Source organism: Lactuca virosa, chromosome 1 (genome assembly GCF_052849685.1).
Source record: "Lactuca virosa cultivar CGN04683 chromosome 1, Lactuca_virosa_CGN04683_v6, whole genome shotgun sequence".
In the NCBI taxonomy this organism is placed as follows: Eukaryota; Viridiplantae; Streptophyta; class Magnoliopsida; order Asterales; family Asteraceae; genus Lactuca; species Lactuca virosa.
Genome location: NC_136426.1, coordinates 5,322,412 through 5,340,677, shown reverse-complemented (window position 1 = coordinate 5,340,677; position 18,266 = coordinate 5,322,412).

Sequence of the window (18,266 nt, the reverse complement as noted above, 5' to 3'; positions counted from 1 at the left end):
AGTTGATTTAAGTCCTTAATATAACACCCATTACGAAATATTAAGGCTAGGACCCAACACAATATTTTATAACTTGGAAGAGGGATGTCGTAATCCAAGCTATAAAATATTTGAAGGTAGGCGAATGACAATTCACCAATTTCCACCATGAAAAACGAAATAGGGATTAGGTTTTAATTGGTTTGAAACTCCTAGATCTTTTGAGTTCATTGAACTTTTCAATGGCATGTTTAAATCTCGATTGTGCCCTCTCAAGTTTGTGACTGGGATGCCGAGGATCACAAATAAGGTGTGAATAACCATGCAAATATACTTGGTACCCTTAATATTTATCACCTAATCGATGTGCCGGTTAACCACACGCGCTCCACCGATCTATAATAAACCTTAAGCCACCCTTTGTCAACCTTGTTAAATCCAAGTTAGTGTGCCGGTTAACCACACACACTCCATTAACGACTTAAGCAAGGTACATTTTCCTAAGTAACTAAGATTGAGAATTTATAAGTGTTTAGTTACTTAGTATTTATCATTATACTTTTAATGAAGGGAGAATTAACGTCCTGTCAAACCCGTTCGGCTAACGACCCTCCACCAGTCAAGGAAGCGGTGGGTGAGAGTGGACACCCATTAAACTGCCATTTTATAGGCAGTAACCTTATACCCCCTTATAGACCGGCTTCGTGAATGAGGCCTAATAATGGTAAGACTGACTTTGTTCTTATACATATACATAACTATTAACTATTAATATTATAATAGTATAAGGGTTGAATTTAAACTTTTAAAATTCTAAGGGTTTAACTTGGAATTAAAGTATTCATGAGGGGAAACTTTACAAATTCCAAAACTTGAGGGCAAGTTTTGAACAATTCAAAAAACTTTTCAATTCCATAACTTATGAGTTTAAAGTAGTTTTAATGAAAAACTCTTCAAGTTCTATAACTTGAGGACAAGTTATGGAAGACTTTAAAGCATTTAAAAAATGAGACTCTTCATTTTAATAACTTATGGAAATCTTATGAATTTTAAAAAATCATAAATATGACTTTTCATATAACTTGAGGACAAGTTACAAAAACACATATTATGAACAACATTTAGATCAATTTGGATTGAAAACAGATTATCACATAATTTTTCTATTAACCTAAACAACTCATAAGAACAAGATAATTCAAATCAAACAATTTTCATGTAATTAGCCTAATTATTAAACTAATACAAAACATGAATCTATTGACAATTATCTTATGAATTGGATTATCATGAACATTACCACATCAAAAACAGGTTTATAAGTTCAAAAACAGCTTAGGGTAATGTTCCTAGTGCAATTCCAGCCAAAAAACTCGAAGATATGCTGTCAGGGGGTCCAACTCGCCGAGTGCAAGAACAAACTCGACGAGTTGGATGAGTTTGTTCATGGACTCATCGAGTCCCTCAATGGACTCGTCGAGTCCCCTGTCCAGACAACATAAAACTTCGATTTTCAGCCATTTCCATCAAGTATAATTGAAAACAAGCCTTGGCTCTGATACCACTGGTGGGTTTTAGTATATTACAACATCCTATGGTGCACATACAACCCTAAATGCCTTGGAGCTATGTTTTCACTAATTATACATGCAAATGGATTCCAAGGCATTAAACCTACAACTAGCATGCAATTTGACATAAACAAATAAGATACCAGTTAGAATAACATACCTCTTTGTTGTAGCTTGATTCCATGGAGCTTAAGAGCCTAGTGCCCCAAGTGTGACACCTCAAATGGTTCACACAACACTAACAACAACTTGGAATAACTTGATAGAAAAGTCCTTATGCTCAAAATCGGCTAGCCCTCACATATGAATCCTTAGGCACAATTTTCTTGAGCTATGGGGTATTTATATATTGTGGCTATTATGGTTACACCATGTAACTCATGTCTTTCCATATTCTTCATGCTCCATGGGTTAAAACCTCCATGGAGTATCCATGGGTTACTCCATGGGTTTAGCCCAACATGAAGAACTATGGATCATAAGCCCACATATATAAGAATGAATGATTTACACAATCAATCACCATATATTTAATTAGTCTCTTTTTTATCACAAAATTAATTCCAAATTAATTCTTGATCAATACTAATTAAATAATATGATTTCATATTAATATATTAGAACTTATAATATATTAATAAATCATAAATATCTTTTTCTCACAAAAGTCTATCCAAATCGTTCCGATGCCATGCAACCCAAGTGGACCATGTCAAGTCGGGTCAAGTACATACCAATTATAGTTATGGACTTAGACATTAATCCAACATTACCAAAATGGTCTGCATACATTGGGATTTTAGCACCACATTCATAAGCAATGACTATAAATTCTGCATACTCAAGTTCATTCATAATTAACCTCAAACATTTTGTAAAATCAACACCAGGAAAACAATAATAGAGTTGCTCACATTTTCCTCCTGAGAATCTTTCTATGAATGTGTAACACTTATCCTTGTCCATGCTTGTGAAATCAATGTTCACCAACCTCTAATTAATACCGTCGGTGTATCGTATGGGGTACTTGGCAAAGATATCTCGGAAGTGCACATCCACAACGATGTAGACAACCATGGTTGAGGAAAGAAAATGGAGGAAGGAAATGTATACAGTCGAAGAAGAAAGGATGAATAAAGTGTTGTCGGTATTGGTCTCATTAAAAACCTAACGAGACACGGTCAACAATTACACGTCGACAACTTAAATGAGGTGGCAAAGAAGTCACCGGCTTACCCATTCATTTATTAAAAAAGAAACACTTAGACCCGACAAAAACAACTTTATTCCCTCATAAAGTTCGCAAATAAGTTAAGGGACCGATTGAACAAATTCGAAATACATTGTTTGGCTAATATGTCATTTTCCCTAGATTATATATAACTGTAAATTATTTTTTAAATGAATATAAATTCAATCCTTGATAATTTTCGCTTCTAAACATTATTATAGTATATCGATGAGTTTAATTCTATGTGAACATCAAGTTTTGTTTTACAAAAATTCAAATCATGTGATATATAATACATAAAAAAATTACGGACAGATACATGCTACTATATATGATATTATTAGTTGTTAACAATTTAATTGTAAGTTCAGATAATTACAGGGAATGTATTTTTATAATTTATAAAATGATATATGTGGAAGAATTTTAAAAATGCTTCATAAGTTCGTTGAAAATTTAATCTAAATAGCTTTTTAAAAATTATTCGAAATTAACAGAATAGCAACGAACTTTTGAGTATAAACAGGTGACCTTTAAGTGTGGGTTTGAATGGGTTACCATTTTTTTTTTATAAATTTCTTTTCAATCTTTAAAATGATCTTTAAAATTAATAGTGATTAGAAACGAGGTACGAGACTCATGTATTATATGAGTTTATTTAAAAAAAAGTTAAATATAAAATACTAAACATTTGAGAAGTTCAGTTTATACGAAAAATAAAAAAAATATTAAATTATTAAAATTAAAGTATTTTTGTCTCTTCTAAATTTAAATAAATCAACAAAAGAAACTAATATGACTTTAACTTAGTGATTTTGAATTAGAAGGAAAGTCCAATAATGAGATTGATATTCATTTATTATTGCATTTAAATACTATTTGAAATTTAATAAAACAAAAAAACTATAAAATAACATGTGAAATAAAAATTAATTTAAAATAATCACAAAATGACACGTGACAAATTGAATGAAAATTTGACATGTGGTAAAAAAAATCTTTATTTATTTATTAATTAAAGCAGATGATTTAACACCTTGTACACTATTTTTAAGGAATTTTGAATTTTCAACCTGTTTTAACTTATTTCAGCCATTTCATTTATAGTTGATTTTTTTTTCTGAAATATTCTATTGGCTCTTTATAACTAAAATACAACCAAAATTAACTTTTCATACAAATGATTGAAATTGTGGTTTTTACTAAGTCCAATTTCAGTTACATTGAGATATTATTTAATAAAGTCATACTAAATTCGTGAAATACAGAAATGTACTTGCAGTCACAGCTTATTTGTAGGGCTACTTCTTAGAACGTTTCAAATATTTATTCGTATTTCTCATTTCTTGTCTTTTCAATATCAATAAATATAGACCCATCATTTTTTATATATACGGATCACGGCCGGTATTGTCAAATTCAGATCTATCGAATGTGGCCCGAACTAGAAACAAGTGCTGAGGACCGATTTGTGATAAAGAAAAAAAACTAACTTTTAAATGGCATTTACAAAAGGCTAGACATTTTTTTGCTCAAATATTGTAGTACATAATCGTATCTTGACCAAACATGATTTTATGATATTTTTGAAAAGGAGAATTAAAAATTAAAAATATTGCTTTAACTTTTACTAAAGATGATAAAAATATTTGGAAAAACCTACATCTGATGTTAGGTAATAAGGGGAACCGGGATTCCGATACTCGCCAATGGATCCGGATCGCCGAGTGCCGAGTACGAGCATCTAAACATAAATAATCCTTACTAATAACATGATCCTAACACTCTTTATTATGCATAAAATTTCAATTTTAAGGATTCTAGCATACAAAAGCTTTCCTAAATCATATTTTGTTGTATTACTTCACAAAATCATATTGTAAACATCACATAATCTCAAATTATAACACCTCATACAATCAAATAGACCATACATAAGTATTAGAGCATGAAATTTCCCATACATGTACTTAAACCACCACAAGAAATGACTAACCACAAGTCCAAAAGAAATGAGTTAGGAACTGAGGAAGTTAGCCTAAAAGCAATCAAACAAAATCCTACAACAGTGCATAAAGACCCAGATCAAAAAACACATCAAACAGCAAAATTGCACAACACTGTTCGTCAGGCGCGCCGCTCTTACGCGACAAATAACTTTCGGTATGTGCGACCTTTGGTGTTCCAGTTCAGTTTCTGACCATCCATATAAGGATTTTGACTGGAAAGATGCTTCTAAAAACATCTAGATATGTCTCATACATTGTGGTAATCATTCGAGTGTCCAAAACATCCCTAACATGTCAATAACACTTCTTTGAGTGCATGAACATGACCTCCACCCTACCAATTCAACATGAATTCAATATGGAAAGAAAACAAGCATAGATGAGTAGATTATACCTCAGGAAATTCAGAAATGATACCAAGAGGATTGCTAGAAGAGAAGGCTCCCAAAAACACCACCAAAATGATCCAAATGGCTTCTTCCTTCACACTTTCTTCACTCCCACACTCCACCAAAGGCAAGCACTCTTAGGAATCACTCTCAAGCATGATCGAGGCTATAAGTAGGGTTTGTTCGCTACAAATAGAGATGATTCCCGGATTTTAGGGTTAGGGTTGCTTAAACACTTCATAACTTTCAAATTAGGCCCCTTAAGTGCGAGAAAATGACTCTATGACCTATATATATGATCAAGTATCATTTTCTTGAACTTTGAACCCTAAAAGTTAACTCTAACCATTCCAAAAGTAAATTAACAAGGGTAAATAATGGAAAACTAACCTCAATGACGTAATGGGAAAGTGTGGGTCGTTACAATCCTCCCCTCCTTAAGAGGATTCCGTCCGAGAATTAGGAACTGAAACGAACGGACAAGGATAACAAGCCCTCATATCATCTTCAAGCTCCCAAGTCATGTCACATCCACATTTGTTCTTTCATAAGACTTTCATGAGCTTCACCCTCTTCTTACGTAGTTGCTTTGTTTCGCGTTCCAAGATTGCTTCGGGTTCTTCACCAATCGTTTCGACTCATCAATCGGCAACTCATCCAAAATTAGAATGCTTGTCTCCTCAATTGAGCAATTTCGTAGGTAACATACATGGAACACATCATGGATTCCTTCTAGCTCTGGTGGTAACTCCAACATTTATGCCTGATCACCAACACGCTCCAACACAACAAGTGGACTGATGTAACTAGGTCCTAACTTGCCTCGCTAGCCGAAACGAATGATCCCCTTCCAAGGTGAGACTTTCAGAATTACTTTTTCGCCCACCTTGATGGTCTTGGGTCAGTACTTCTGATCTGATTATTTCTCTTTCCTATCACGTACCACCTGCAAGGGATCACAAGCTATCTTCACTTTCTCCTCAGTAATTTGCACAATCTCCAAACTCGCAAACTGTTTCTCCCCCGGATCTAACTAACAAGTAGGAGTGTGACATTTCCTCCTGTAGAGCATATTGTACGGTGCCATGTCGATACTGGAATGGTAAGTGTTGTTGCAGGCAAACTCCACCAAGGGTAAATAGGTATCACAACTCCCACCATATTCGATAACACAAGCTCGTAACATGTCCTCGAGCATCTCGCACGGTGCCATGTCGATACTGGAATGGTAAGTGTTGTTGCAGGCAAACTCCACCAAAGGTAAATGGGTATCACAACCCCCACAATATTCGATAACACAAGCTCGTAACATGTCCTCGAGAGTCTATATGGTCCTCTCACTCTTCCCATCAGTCTGAGGATGATAGGATGTGCTCAGATGTACTCTTATACCCAACTCCTCCTATAATTTCTGCCAGAATCTGCAAGCAAACAGACTATCACGATTTGAAATGATAGATAATGGTAGACCATGTCGTGTGACGATCTCCTCCACATACATCTTTGCCAATTTTTCCAACTTCTCATTCTCCATGGTTTCCAAAAAGTGGGCAATTTTCGTCAACCGATCCACAATTACCCAAATCATTTCATTTCCCCACGATGTTTTCGGTAATTTTGTGATGAAATCCATCATGATCTTATCTAATTTCCACTTGGGGATCTCCGGCCACTACAACTCTCTGTAAAGTTGTTGGTGATCACCCTTGACCTGAGCATAAGTCACACAATCCGATACATATTTTTTTATCTCCCTCTTCATAGCCGACCACCAATAATTGGCTTTCAGGTCTCACTACATCTTCGTCGTGCCTAGGTGGACCGAATACTTTGATATATATGTGTCTTGTAATAGTGTGTCATGAACACCACCCACCTTAGGGACCCATAATCATCACTGAAAGGTCCTAAGTCCCGGGCTATTTTGTTGGATTAAGTGTCTAAGCCCATAACAATAATTGGTATAAACTTGAATTGATAGTAACACAGTCCTTTTGGGTTGTCCTCAAACCTAGCAATTGAATAAGATAACTTTTGGAGAGAGAGACTGGTTTATTAATTTATTATATGATTAATAAATTAATTAGAAATCAAAATGAATGATTTTTTAATATATTATGATAATAATATATTAATTAGAAATAGTAATATTTAATTAATAATTAATCAGAAATTAATTGGAATTAATTAGATTAATTAAAAGTACATGGACTGTTTTGTTATTTATTAATAGTTGAGAAAGGAATGCTCTAGAACCCCTTGGAGGAGGTGGATGAAAATCTCTAGGGAATCCCGAGGATATTTCGTCCAAGGCCCCTTGGACAAGGGGTTTTGGGTTGCTTGGTCACCAAGCAAAGGATCTAGGGCATATCCCTTTAACCCTAGCTTTGGCATCAAGTTTCATCAACTATATAAGGAGTCCCTAGCCCCTTAATTTTGTCCATGCATTTCTTCTAAGAGCCTTGGACGAAATCTTGGATCTCTTCTCCTCTCTCTATAGTTTTCCTCTTGCTAGTTTGGGTGTGATTCCATTAGAGACACGACACTTGTGGTGCTTGCTTCCAAGAGATCAACAAAGGAGAATTCTAGTTGTTTGCTATAACAACTAAAAGGTATGTAACCCTAAACCTTTTCTTTAGTAATTTCGAAAATTACCTAGGGTTCTTAGGGTTTCTTTTTTATATTCTTAGTTAGGTTCAATAGAGAAAACATAGATCTTCATTAGGGTTGCATGCACACTTAAGAGTTTAAGTTTGTTTGTTTTGCATAAAACCCATCAATGGTATCAAAGTTTGGCTTGTTTTCTATTGAATCTGTTATAATGGTTGAATTGATCAGTTTAGGGTTTATGGCAATTAAACTCTCTAGGCCAAGAATTTCGAAATTAGGTTTTCTTGGACCCTAAGTTTTGAAAATTGGGTTAGGGTTGAAAGCCTTACCATGCCTCCCAAGTAATCGATTTTAGGGCAAGGTTTCTTCATCCCTAAGTTTTCGATTTTAAGGTAAGGATTGAAATCCTTACCTTCCTCCCCAAGCAAGCAAATTTTCGAAAATGGTATATGTGGTTAGGGTTTCCTAATTTTGGTAATTATCTTAATTAAAATTAGATAGATCCTACACCCATTTTTTCGAAATTTCGGGGTAAGGATTAAATTAAATTATTTGATTAACTTAATTAGATAATCCTTGTATGATTAATTAAAAGTTTAATTAATAGATAATTATTTGGTTTATTTTTAAATTTAAATTAATTGTTTAATTTCGAAATTTAAAATATAAAACCTAGTATTTTGAAAAAGTTTTAAAATACACCTTATATTATATGTATAATTAAAAGTTTAATAATTACTATATGTATAAGACTAAGTCAGTCCAACCGCTAGTACGCCTCATTCATGAAGCTAGTCTATAAGGGAGTATAAGGAAACTGCCTATAAATTGGTAGTTAAATGGGTGTCCACTCTCACACACCGCTTCCTTGATTAGTGGAGGGTCGTTAGCCGAATGGGTTTGATAGGACAATTAATTATCATTAAAAGTATAATGATATTAAAAAGTACTAGAACCTTCTTTATTAAAATCCCAAATCTAGTTACTTTAGAAAAAATGTGAAAAGTATGCTAATCCATGAAAATGCACATCATGCTTTATATGTCGTTAGTGGAGCGTGTGTGGTTAACCGTCACACTAATAGGGACTACAAAGAGATATGATGGGCATCTCGATAATTATCATTGTGTGTGGTTAACCGGCACATCAATGTGAGATGATGAATTACATCAAGGTTGTCAAGCGGGTTTGCATGGTTATTCAAATCTCGGTTGTGATCCTCAGCATCCCAGTCACAAAAGTGAGAGCACAATATGAGATTAAACATGCCTTTAATAACAATCAATGAATCTCAAAAGATCTAGGAGTTTCATCAGATTGGAATTGGTAAAAGCCTTACCTACCTAAAATAGATTCGAATTTGATTACAGCATCCCTCTTCAAAGTTCGAATCGAAAATATGGATCCTAGCCTTAATTTAAATTTATGGGTTAATAATTAAGGATTAAAATCAACTAACTTGAATTCTCTTTTCTCCCATTATAGATGTCGAGTCAAGACAACAATGGTCTTCCTTATTCTTTTGGAAATGGTTTTCCTCTTTCTTCTGAAGATGATCTTCCACTTTCTAATAAAGGTGAAAATGTTTTCTCTTCTTCGCGAAATGGTGGAACTGGACATCATTCTTCTTCAACTCTTCCACCTCCTCCTCCAGTGACTCTCCCAACTTCTTGTTTTCCACGAATTGAAAGATACGAAACTACTCAAGCCCTATTGGCATGTAGACATCAAGATGGAAATTATGTGTGTGCGCATGCTCTGAAAATGAAATCGTACATTGACAAACTGGATAAAATAGGTGTCGTTTTCCCAAGGGAGCAAGCCATTGATTTGGTCATTCTTTCACTCCATAATTCATATGGTCAGTTCATTGAGAACTTTCATATGAGGAATATCGACATAACCCTTATTGATCTGACCCAAATGTTGATTGTTGCTGAAGCAGAAATGCTTAAGAGCACATCTGAAGCAGAAGTGATTAAAGGGTCTGATTCCAAAGTTACCATGGACATTGACAATGGCAAAAATGTTGGTCCAAAACAGATTTCTCTTCCCAATGGAAAGGGATCGGCCAAGATCAAACTGTTTGATCGTATGGTAAAGAGAAATGCTAGTTTTGAGATTGTTCCATGTGTTAGCCCTAAAGAGTCCATATGTTTCTATTGCCAATTGAAGGGACATTGGTTGCGAATCTGCCCAAAGTACCTGAAAGATTTCAAAGATAGTGAAGTCAAGTTGTGTGACTCTACTTCAGGTATATCCTTTATCTAAACTCCATTATCTTAACAAGTTCCTATTCATAGATTCTTAATACATGATATGATGATCACATTTCGATGTTATTGCAGGATCTAAGAAAAAGAAGGAAGCTTAAGAAAAGTGTGCTAAATCTAATCAAGAAAATGAACTTCAGTCACATGGTTCGATGATTGGATTTTGGAGCTGCTAATAAGGAGTTAGGATAATTTAATAGATTGTTTAGGAGATGTCTAGAAACATAGTTTTCAATTTTATGCATTGTAAGGACATGCTCCAATTTTTTTTATTATCAATAAAAGTGAAATTTTGGTTTATCTAGCTGGCTTACTTTATATTTCGTGACAATGGCATTTATGAAAGTGTTGGTTACATTTCTATTATTAGTAATGTTAATTCGGATTTGATTCTTATTATATCGCTTGTGGTAATGTCATAATTAACTAAGTGATAAAGAATTCTCATCACCCAAGTTTCAATTGGATAGAAACTTGGAGTCATGCAATTTGAATTGCGTGATGTATGATAATCTTGATCGTTGGAAGATTATGACTAATTCATCGATCACATGTTTATGTCAGTCAAGTGAAGGATTAATGGATCTAGTACATGTTGATATGGACTATTCAGATCCATCACAAAGGATGATAGCTATATTCGTCATGAGTTACTGATGTTTCAGTAAATATGGTTGTGTTTATAAGATTAAGCATAATTTTGATACTTTGAAAAAGATTCAAAGAGTAGCATAACGAATAAGAAGAATCTGTCAGGCAGAAAGATAAAAGTTTCTCCAATCTGAAAGGAAAGGATAGTACTTTAGTACCATGTTTTTTAATCATCTTAATGATTGTGGAACTATATCACAATTGACTCCTCGAAGGACATCTTAGTACAATTGTATGACTAAGAAGAGGAATCAGAAGTTGTTGAAATAGTTAAATCAAGAGATGAATCAAACTTCGTTTCCAATCAAGTTTTAGAGTGATACTCTAGTTCCTACAAATCGTATCTTGAAACTCATTTCTGACTAAGAAGGTTGAAAACACCTTGGTATATGTGGAGTAAAGATGTTTCCTTACTCTAGCACATATAGCATTGGAGTTGTGATGTTTTCGTTAAGCGAGAAACAAAGGATAAACCGAGACCTATTCCATGAAGTGTTTTCTTGTCGAGAATCCACTCGAACTTTTGAATTTTTGTTTTAGTCATCAAGGAATGTTCCTTGAGACACAAATCCTATGTCAAGAGGTCAGTAGGAGTCTTATTGATCTTGAGAGTTTCAGAAGTCAGTCGATAATAAACCTTTTGGTCATCACTAGTACACGGCCTGAGGTTGATAACCTATCGTGTTCAGTTGACACATTCTTGTTTCTGTGCACCTTCCAGTTGAGTTGGCAATGCTTATGAGTTCTATGGTTCCCATTTGACTGCAAAAAGCAAAGCACGTTGGTCAGTGAAAGTACATTGATCAATATGGGTGAGCTGCTTAACAACATGGAAGCACTGGTAGGCCCTTAAGCTGCCAGAGGGCAAGAAATTTAGAATAACGAAGTTCAATCCATGAAGGAAAGCTAAATTTGAATTTGGTTTTGTCCCTAACCTTGTCTTATGACTGTAGGTTGGAAATGATAGATTCACATGGATGTGAACATATACACCATAAAATCTAGGTTTCAAAAGGTTTCGCTCTAATTTATGAGAATAATTATGAGAAAACACTTTCCCTAGTAGATTTTAAAGATCTGATAAAGATCAACATGGTTAGTGCTTATGTTAATTGCATTCTCAAATTCATTATATGATTACTGCATCCCTCTTCGTATTTTGAATTGTGAGAAATGGAAAGGAGTTTTTTGAACTTTCAAGACATATATCTATAAGTTTTGAAAGGGTTTAAACACACATGTAAGCTATCCAATGAAGGTGTATAAGCTTAAGAAGTCTAGTTGGAGACTTATCGAAGCATCACGTATCAGAAATCTGCACTTTAGTAAGAAAATCAAAAGTATTGATTTATATAAGTCCATTTGATTTATGGGTAATTGTTAAGCTAGTGGGAACATAATTGTTATTCTAGTGGGAGCATAATTGTTATGCTAGTATTGTGTGTGTTGGCAATACTATTCGTAGGGAACAAAGGTTTAAATTTGAAAATTGCAAAGTTTGGGAATTGTTTCTCTATGATAGACTTAAGGGAGAGGGCACTCATACTTTGTTTCAAATCTAAAAGTTTAGATTGAAGGATTTAATAGAACTTAGTCTTGGACATATATAGAATAATATTAAAATGATTCAACATAGGAAATTCAATATATGGAAATATTATAGCAAGAGATACAAGGTCTATATGTAAGACATAATGAAGCGAATCCCATATGAGAATAATATATTAATTAGAAATAGTAATATTTAATTAAGAATTAATCAGAGTTAATTTTGGGATTAATTGGATTAATTAAAAGTACAGGGGTTAAAGTGTAATTGTTCAATAGTTGAATAAGAGGCACTCTAGAACCTTCCTAGAGCATTGGACGGTTTTAGGAGGAGTTTTAGGGTTCTAGAATTATCCTTGGAGGATAATCAAGAAAGTGGATAATTACCAATTCAAGATATATTGGGTTTAGGGTTATCCAGGATTTCTAGGTTGCACTATATAAGGACCCTTAAGCCTTGCATTTTCGTCCACTCATAATTCTAAAGAGATTGCCAAAATTCTACTCTTCTTTCTCCTTTATCTATAGTCTTCCTTCTTGCTAGCTTGGATGTGAACCATTAGAGGCACGAAAATTATGGTGCTTGCTTCCAAAAGATCTACAAGTAAAGGATTTATGTTATTTACTATAATAACAACAAGGTATGTAAACCTAAACCCTTTTATGATTTTCGAAATATGCTTAGGGTTTCTAGGTTTTTTATTTGATGTTCTTAGTTATAGGTTCAATAGTGAAAACATAGATTTTTATTTGATGTTCTTAGTTATAGGTTCAATAGTGAAAACATAGATCCTTAGGTTGCATGTGAACTTAAGGGTTTTAAGTTTATTTGTTTTACCTAAATCCTATCACCAACATCACTCCAGTCCCCGTACACCAAGTGCACCAGAACCAGGTTTCGAAATGGTTACCTATAAAACCACTCAAGATCGAATTGGCTTAAGCTCTTTTCCTCCACTAATATCCTTCCATCGCGACATCCAATAGGGCAAGCACCTAAGTAGGTTTCTATCTTCTTACCCCCACTATGTGTATTCCCCTTTATTTTAATTAATTTTATAATTAAGTAATTCACTCACATGGGTCATACAAAAAACTCGCCATTATCATTATGTAATCATGCTTGTATTTTATTTGTTATTTCAAGGCATACTACATCACATGTTAGACTTCAAAGGTATATACTCAAAATTTTCATATAACATCATATTAAAGCATGTAAAGAGATACACTATTTAGCAACAAACTTTCTAGCATACATTTCTTAGTTTGATTTAAACATGAAAAAACAGAAACATAGCATGCATAACATCATATTTTAACAGCATAAGTAACCCTCACCACAAGCATGATCCTAACACCCTTTATTATGCACAAAATGATCGTTTTAAGGATTCTGGCATACAAAAGCTGTCCTAAATAATTTTTTTTGTATTACTTCACAAAATCAGATTGTAAACATCACATAATCTCAGATTATAACACATCATACAATCAAATAGACCATACATAAGTATTAAAGCATGAAATTTATCATACATGTACTTAAACCACTACAAGAAATGACTCACCTCTAGTCCAAAAGAAATGAGTTAGGAACTAAGGAAGTCAGCCTAAAAGTAATCAAACAGAATCCTACAATAGAGCATGAAGACCCAGATCAGAAAATACATCAAACTACAAAACTACACAACTCCATTCATCAGGCACGTCGCACCATATGAAGAGTGCGTCGCGCTTACGTGAAAGACAACTTTCGGGATATGCGACCTTTGGTGTTCCAGTTCGGTTTTTTGACCATCCATATAAGGATTTCAACTGGAAAGATGCTTCTACGAACATCTAGTTGGGTCTCATACATCGTGGTAATCATTTGGGTGTCCAAAAATCCCTAACATGTCCAAAAAATATGATGAACAATGGGTTTTGATCGAGAGCTCTTGGGATCTACACGTACTTGTGTGTTCTTGATGAACAAGGGAACAAGGAGGAAGAATACAATGAGGTTTATCAATTTTCAGTGTATGTGTGTATATGTTTTCTTTTTTTTAGTTACCAGTTTGTACAAGATCTATTAGTTCAATCCTTCTAGAAGAAGACAGTGGGGTTTATCAAATTTCAGTGTGTTTTATGTTTTAAGGGTGTGTGTTTATCAGTTTTCATTGTGTTAGATTTGCACATGAGTAATTGAAGAAAAAGACAATGGTGTGGGTGAGGTTGGTGATGTTTTTAGAGAGAGAGAGAGAGAGAGAGAGAGAGAGAGAGAGATGGTGCGTCCGGTGATGAAACCACAGGGACCAATTGTTGCATTGCCCTAACCCTTATTGTTTTAACAGAGTCAAACATAGGGACCATTGATGTGTTAAATTTTGTCGAAAGAGACCATTGGTGTGCTAAGTTTTGTCGAAATTGACAATTCATGCAAAAAAAAGTTTCATAAGGATTGTTTTGGGGACATTTTAAAACCATAAGGACCATTTGTGAAATTTTGTCCGAAATAATTAGATTACCGGTTGGAGGGACCAAATATGAATCTAAACTTGCAATAAGGGCCATTTTTGAAAAAAAAAATCAAGGAACTATTACTAAAACTACATAATTATACCACTATATGGACAATTATACCACTTTATAGACAACTTATGTAATTTACTTTTTGATTTAAAATACGACAAATTATTTAATAAAAAATAGTAAAGATATACATTTTAAATTTTAATAAGAATATAAAATAAAAACATTATTAAATAATAAGGTTAATTGTGGAAAATACGAATACCCAAAAAGCTTATTAGCAAATAATAAGTTGGAGCACGAAAAAGTTGACCCAACCCAATAATTACTAAGGGGGTGTTTGATTGTGGCCTGACTCGGTCCAGTCAGACCTTTTTTTCTGACTCGGTCCGGGTCAGGTGGTCAGCTTGTTTGATTAGAGTTCTTTGCACACCTAATTCAGTCCACAACAACTGATTCAGTCCTCAAAGAAAAATTAGCTGACTCGGTCCTTCGCACTAGTTTCACGTATTTGCCCTTCTCTATCTCTTTGCTCCTAAACGGCGTGACTTCTTCTTTCTCCTTCTCCTTCAATCCACGAACAACTTCTTCTTCCACCACTACTAATCCTCTTCATCTTTAATCGATTTTGAAAGTGAGTGCTAAGCGGCTTATTAGGTAAGGGTGTTGAGTTGTTTCAATCATCAATCGATTTAACTCTTCTGGTCGAAAGGGTGTTGAGTTGTTTCAAACCCATTGAATTTTATGTATCGTTGCATGGAAATGGGTTATGGTGTTAAAGAATCGAGCTTTGAAGATCTTGGAAATGGTGGTTCGATGATGTATTATAGGTTTGTTAAGGAAAGTCAAGGTGGGTGTTATGGGTCTCCTAGATCGATTTTGTATGGGTCTTGGGATGAGAATGAAGATGAAGAAATGGTGAAGAATTGTTGCAAACCAACTGTTTGACAAAATTGTTGCTAATAATGTTTGTTATTTTTCTAGTTTTGTTTAGTGTGTTTTATGAACTAATTTGCAGAATTAATAAAAAATTTGGGAAGTAATCTTGAGACATGGGTTCTTAGATCTACCTTTGATGACAAACATAATGGTTGCGTCTTTCCAGAAAAGCTTTATGATAAAGAAGTCTTCATGCTCTAATAACTGGTAAATTCAAAATAGTTTGCGACTTTTTAGTACATGTTTACAAAGAGTATTTGTAATGGTAAAATTGAAATAAAAACTGTTAACTGTAATTGAATTTAACATTTGGGTATTACAAATCAATTTGATATTCAATATTTAATAGTTAAGTGTAATAGGCATATGCAAAAACTAATGTAACATGTGTTTTCAACACAAAACAAAACAGAAGGGTAAAATGGTCATTTCCAACACTCAACACAACCAGCCAGATACGTAATCAAACAACATGGTTTCAGTCAGAACAAAAAGCAATCAGAGCTTCAGACCCAGTTAGGCATGACTCAGTCAATTCTGATTCAGTCAGAAACTATCAAACATGGCCTAAGTTGGTTGATATTTTCAGACCGATCATATAACACATTTTGTATAGGGGGAAATGTCATTGTAGCACATTAAACTTAATCATTTGTCCGATTCGGTCACTAAACTTATTTTTTTACGCAATAGACCATTAAACTCATTTTTGACCTATCAATTAAACCATTATTCTTGGATTTAGAAGGTTTCCCGGTAACAATACTTATGTGTAATTAATAAGTTTCGGTAACCACATCTGTTAATCCATGTCAGCTTTGTTAATTCATATCATTATTTTTTGGTAGCCATATCATCTTAATCCATGTCATCTTTGTCTTTATTTTTTGGGAACACCTCCCACCTCCGCCAACACAATCACCGTCCACAACCACAATCCACGGCCAACACCATCACCGTCCACAACCACAACTGAAATTAATGAACCCCTCATTTGGACCAGTTCGTGTGTACAACAATCAAACATTCATCTTCCTTCAACCCCTAATACATCTTCCAGTAAACCAACTCACACACCTTCCACCTACCTTCTACCTCCCACTACCATAATCGTCCGCCGCGCACCCTATCTCCACCTCCCAGCACCACCACCACCATTCATCTTCCTCTAACGAACGCACCAAAACGAACACCAAATACAAAAAATATCTAAAAAAACAAAAAACAGGAAATGAAGAACATTAGGAAATTACAGGCAGATGCACATTCTTCCTTGAATACTCATACACTTGTACTCCTAAAATCAAACACCAAAAGAAAAATCAAAGAACCTATATCGAACATCCAAATCATAATAAAAAACATTGAAGAAGAACAACATGAAATTAGCAGTCAACATTAAGAAGAACAACAAATAATTGATCTTGGATGTCCACGTGAGAAGAACACCCTCAACGTCAACAACCCTCGCCGTCTGAAAATGCCAAGGGCAAAGTGAAGGTCGTCATCTGCCTCCAAGGACGATGAGGAAACTTCTGCGTTCCCGATCTGGCATCTCCGATGAAAAACTCTGGAGAAAAGTCGGAGAAGTCGAAGGAGAAGGTGAAAGACGAGGAAGAGGATGCGGAGAGAGTCGATTTGTTGGAGATCCGGTCGATTAGGAAGGACTTGAGGTTCACAGTCGTAAGGACTAAGGAGGAGTGTTTCATCTTTCTCTTTCACTGATGAATGCGATTTAGGGAGATATGGGGTATCTTCGATTTAGGGGGAAAACGCATATTAAGGATTTGATTTTTTTAATTTTGAAAATTTTTAAAAAGCCACATGGACTAAATATTGATTTTTTTAATTTTGAAAATTTTAAAAAAGCCATCTGGACCAAATATAACCGATGAAACGGAAGTAATTTATAAGATTGTTCTATTTAACCGGTAAAATGACACTTTAATGATCTATTATGGAAAAAAAACAAAAAAAAATTAGTGATTAAATCGAAAAAAAAAAGCAAAAGTTTATTGTGTTATAGTGATATTTTCCTTTATATATGCTATATGATATAGTTATTTAAAGATTAATTTTTAAAATATTTTGTATAACAAAAAATTATTAAAAAAATCAATTTGCAAATAATGGTCTCAGAAAGTCATGCCCTTAACTTTTAAAATGTTTAAATTGTCAAAACATACAATGATATACTTTTAAAATGTTTAAATTGTCAAAACATACATGGATATAGCAGAATAATTAGAGACAACGGTAAATAAACAACATTACATATATTTTTAATCTTAATTAAAACAACTTCTAAATATATTAAAGCAAAAATCCATCATGAGTCTTCAACTAAGTCTTTCAACTTAAATACACGTCAAATATGTAAGTTAGGCTTTGAAAACATTGTGAGTGTTCTTATGGTTAATTCTCAGGGGTATTGGGTAAGGTCAACAATTTGAACCCAAAGTCAAACTCCCAAAAGGTTTTCAAAATATTTGTATAGTTTTGATATTTGGAGAAAAACATTTCAAAGTTAAACATTGCTAAACAACATCAAA